Genomic DNA, 5486 nt, shown 5'->3' with positions numbered 1-5486 from the left:
AATGATTAGCTGTTAACTCTCTTTATCACTCAAAGGAGACACCAACGGTGGTACATGAGTTACAGTTTGCACAGAAATGTATACAAATTACAACAAGATGGCATATAAACGTTTTAGAAAACTTGACAATTTTTTTCAGGACTTGTATCTTGTTATTCCCAAAAAGTTCTATTTGATATTTTGACATGTTAGGCAATTAAAAATGATAATCCCTGATAAAAGAAGAACGGTCATTCGCCAATACTTTACATCTGAATAAATCATGAAACTCGTCGCCAAATTGTTGCGAATTACACAATGGACAAAATCTCTCTTCGTGAGGAATGTTCAACCAGCGACCCTTTCCAATTGGTAATTTATGCATGCTTGTTCTAAAATAAAGTAAAGGTTTGGAAATGTTGTCTGTGAGTAGTAAATATTTTTCAAAGCTTGCTGAATCCTAAAAAAAGGAATAGTAGAAACCTTTAAAAGAATATCGAATATCACGTTTCCAGGATTGCAGAAAAATTAGAATCACTTTTGCAGTTATCCATTCTTTCGACGAAGTACTATTTATACTGTAACATAAAGTCAAAGTATTCTAATCTTTAAGACTTTGATGTACGTATTTTAAAGACAATGGGATCTGAATAGAAGGGGAATCCCTACTCAGTGTTTCCTCTATGGCAAAAGTATTCCTAACCCCAACAGAAAAGAAATCAGGTAATATATTTGTAATCAGTGATGGCGCCAGGTGGACACGAAAAGGGTAACTGTGTCCTGCTTTGCCGGTAGCACCCACAACTAACACAATTGTCATTAAACAAAATGGGAACTCCATGGAATTGTCAATGAGTATTGTTTTACGCCGCTTTTAGCAATATTCCAGCATTATAATGGCAGTGGACACCAGAAATGAGTTTTACACATTGTACCCATGTGGGGAATCGAAACCCGGGTCTTCGGCGTGACGAGCGAACGCTTTAACCACTTGGCTTCACCATGTAATTCGTTTGTTTGTTTTTTTACGCCGCACTCAACCATATTTCAGCTATATGACGGCGGTCTGTCAATAATCAAGTCTGGACCAGACAATCCAGTGATTAATATCATGAGCATCGATCCACGCAATTGGGATCGATGACATGCATCAACCAAGTCAGCGAGCCTGATCACCAGATCCCGTTAGTCGCCTTTTACGACAAGCATAGTCGCCTTTTACGAAAAGCAGGGGTTGCTGAACACCTATTCTCTACTCGGATCTTCACGGGTCGAACTCCATGTAGGGGTCACAGCATCGCGAATCATGTTGATAAGCGACGTGTCATATTAAGCAAATCCCTGTGAATGTCTACCATAACATGTCGGGAATGACTTGACGAGACCTTTGATGGCGAAGCTTTGATTGAAAAACTTCGTTGTCAACCAAATGTGTCTCCCCGTGAATGTAAGGCTCTGAAGAACCCAAGCAAGTGTGAAATATAGACGCCATAATCTGGAGCTAATGGTGTATTGCTCCAGATGAAGGGCACATATTCACGATTGAAACAAATGAATTCATCCCACTTGTAATGGTCATACAGCTTGGTACAGAGGATGCTATCACTTACTGTACACAGATGTAGTTAAGACACTGAACTGATTGATTTCATTGATTTTCCAACTCTGGTGGATAGATGGGCCAAGATACTAATTCATCTGGGTGTTGTGGAACGAAATGAGACCGCCTATATATCGTATGGCTGAGCCTTTGGGAAACGTTTCCTTTCTTTGATAAACCTAATGTAGTCACATTATCCGATGCGCATGAAAAGAGAAATAATGAATCCGTAGCCTATTTCAAAGCATCCAGTCAAACTGAGTAAATGGGGAATATGGAAACAGGAATGCAGGAATTTGAGTGAGTGAGTGAGTTGGGTTTAACGCCGTTTTTAACAGTATTCAAGTTTTATCGCGGCGTGTCATCTTAATGTGGGAGGAAAGCCCGAAGTGGTGCAGGTCTCAGACGTTTACCACTTCGGTGAAACCCACGAGCACGGGTATGGTGCTGACAAACCTAGAAACATAACCGGGGCGAACCGGGATTCGAACCCACAATCATAGGTTTCTGGCGTGCCCAAGGGACGCAACTCTGCACAGCGAATCGCGGCGCCTTAGACGACTGGGCCACCCGTGCCCCCACTTGAATGTAAAATTGTATTTATTACATTTAATAGAATATCCGTCGTATATTCCAACAAATCAAAATTCATGTTGTTAAAATTACATGTGACCTTTTATTTTCCTACTTATTCAGTAAGTATCTATTAGCAGTGATAAGATCTATTGTTGTAAATGTATTTTAAGGAAAATAACATATCATAACATAGCCTTTTTATGTTAACACGTTTAAAGTTTAAAACACGTATCACTGCTCAGATGAAAGGCATGAGTACGTCACAAATACGTAAACACACGTTTTTTAGGCATGAAATACGTCAGTATTGAATTGTCATGGTGTCTGAAAACCTTTTCAATTTACCTGTCCATGATGTGTTTAATCATTTGATATACAAGCAAACCACTACCGCGGAAGCCTCGGTGGCTCAGCGTGTTTGTGTTTGTTGTTTAACGCCGCACTCATCCATATTTGTGCTTTGTGGCAGCGCTGTTTAGATAATCGAGTCGAGACCAGACAATCAAGTGATTGACATGACGAGCATCGATCTTCGCATGCATCCACCACGTCAACGAGCCTGACCACCCACAGATATCAATGGGAGAGTGCTATTTTGGTGCAGTCGTTGACACGTGTTTAACACGTGAAATAAAATGCGCAGCGGGTTACTCGAAACACTTTTAAATAGCATGATAAAATGGAAGGTGAACATAATCACCTTGCTGATTACTCACAAGAAAGAGTTAAGCATCATTTAATCAGTTTTGATTAAAAAAAGCAGAAAACAGGTTAAATATATATTTGTTGAAACATTTACGTGTATCTGTGCCGAATGATGCCAAATCTTTTATGTATACATAAACACACCGTCATGTGTAACTACCCGTATGATCATTACCACTACAAGTTAATGGTATATCTAAACTTGCATGGTGAGTGAGTGAGTGTGGTTTTACGTCGATTTTAGCAATATTCCAGCAATATCACGACGGGGGACAACAGAAATGGGCTTCACACATGGGTCTTCAGGGTGACGAGCGAACGCGTTAACCACTAGGCTACCCGACCGCCCCTAAACTTGCATGGACTTACCTATACATAAATATATGAGACAAACGTATGGCCTACCAATATATATGTATTGTTCCATTTTTATATTTTCATGCTGATTTCAAAACACAGATTGCACTAATACTGCGCACGAGATTGCGAAATTGAGTTGGGTTGAACCCCGCGGTGTAACGGTACTTCAGTTATATCACGGCGTGTCAGCTTGATCTAAGAGGAAATGCCGACGTGAGGCCGGTCTTGGACGTGTATCACTTTGGTGAAACACATGAGCAAGGGTATGGTTTGGACAAACCTAGAATCATAATCAGGGCGAACAGGGATTCGAACCAATGATCATAGACTTCTGGGGAGCCTATGGAATGCAACTCTCTATAGCGAGACCCAGTCCATCCATGCCACCACATAGACACAAGACACAGAGAACATAAAGGAGTTTCCCCCACAATCCTTCTCATGTCTCTCTATCAACAAATACACATTGCAGCGTTATAGTATTTGCGAATCGTGTCCTATGATTGATACAGTTATTACGCAAATCGGGTCAGGTATTCCTGCTATTCAATCACGGTGGGGAACAAGAAGAAAATGAAGAATGTTGGCCATGATCCAAGTAGTGGTGTTCATGATCACCAGGGGCGGCGGGGTAGCCTAGTGGATGAAGCGTTTGTTTGTCACGCCGAAGACCCGGGTTCGTTTGCCCATTGTACAATGTGTGAAGCACATTTCTGCTGTCCCCCGCCTTGATATTGCTGGAATATTCCGAAAAAGCGGTGTTAAACCCTAATCACTCACTCAAACTCATGATCACCTACTACAAAGAGGAAATGGCCAACACAATAATATTATGAGTGAGTGAGTGAGTGAGTATGGTTTTACGCCGCTTTTAGCAATATTCCAGCAATATCACGGCGGGGGGGGGACACCAGAAATGGGCTTCACACATTGTACCCATGTCGAGAATCGAACCCGGGTCTTCGGCGTGAGGAGCGAACGCTTTAACCACTAGGCTACCCGACCGCCCCAATAATATTATGACGTAAATGGAGATGGGAGAGGATTATGTGGAAAACCACGTCACTATTGTCGTGTTATATTAGATAGCCGGAACAGTTGGTAACGAGGGAGTTGGGCTTAACGCCACTATTAAAATATTCAGTTATATTACGATGTGTCATCTTGCAATCGGATTTCAAACGTGTACAACATAATTGAGGTGAGATGAGGTGAGGTGACGTCGCGTTCAAGGTTAGCAAATATTTATTTATGACTGTTTGTACATATAGTTTGAATGGATCTAGATTGATGTGGCGCTCAAGTGACCGTAATCCAATTTGTCCCCCATGAAATATCTTCAAGCTCACTCTAGTTTTTGCATCAGTAATAGTTGAAGCACGTATCCACTTTGAATTGTTTTGTGTTCTATCCGTCCAGAATGATCCAGGACAGACATAAACACGTTTCTTTAAGTGATTTCAATTCAAATTGTCAACTCTAATGTTAGGCAAATCTTTAACATATGCAAAAAGCAACTTGAAAGTATAATACACAGTTGAAATTATTGACAGATGTTATGAAATATATTTCAGCACACTCACGTGGGATTTGATGGAAACCCCTTAAGGCAGATGTAAACGGCCATTGTGACAGTTTAAATACTATTGTAATGTGTGGCATCCTAAAAGGAAAATTAAATAAATACTGTTGAGTTTGGAAAGCAGCATGGGTCCACTTTGTGTCGCATACATTTGACGTCCAATTGTTCTCTAGTTTTTGCATTTCAGATTTCTCAACCTGTATTTCAGCATTGTACCATGGCGAGGGAGGTTTTAGAACAAACCTCTTCACTCTTAGAGATGCATGTGAGGGACGTATGGACAAAAAGGACATTTGACATATTCGTCAACATCACCTGGCACTCTTGTGCGCAAAGTTATTTGGATATCCCTTCTAAGTATACCAGTGTAATATGTTCGAAAGTTTCGATCAATTTTTAAAATGCTGGGAAAAGAGTATTTTACCCAAACAAAACAAGGTTCACTTGATGTCTTGAAAACAAATTATTGTGTTTCTACAAACATGTTTGGCTCACGATTCTCCTTTCAGAATATTGAATTGTAGTCCCAACTTTATGGCGGACGTGTCCAATCTCATTGTCATGCCCGAGATGCCGTCATCAGTGATGACATCGATGATTGTTACTTTTCGTATTCTTGGAGTTCCTTTTTGTTCTCCGTTTCACGAATGAACATCCTTTACAGTTGTAAGCGTCTTCTATTAC

The sequence above is a fragment of the Haliotis rufescens genome, unplaced genomic scaffold (assembly GCF_023055435.1).
Source record: "Haliotis rufescens isolate VD_foot unplaced genomic scaffold, xgHalRufe1.0.p SCAF_6, whole genome shotgun sequence".
In the NCBI taxonomy this organism is placed as follows: domain Eukaryota; kingdom Metazoa; phylum Mollusca; class Gastropoda; order Lepetellida; family Haliotidae; genus Haliotis; species Haliotis rufescens.
Note: the sequence above shows the minus strand (reverse complement) of the source record.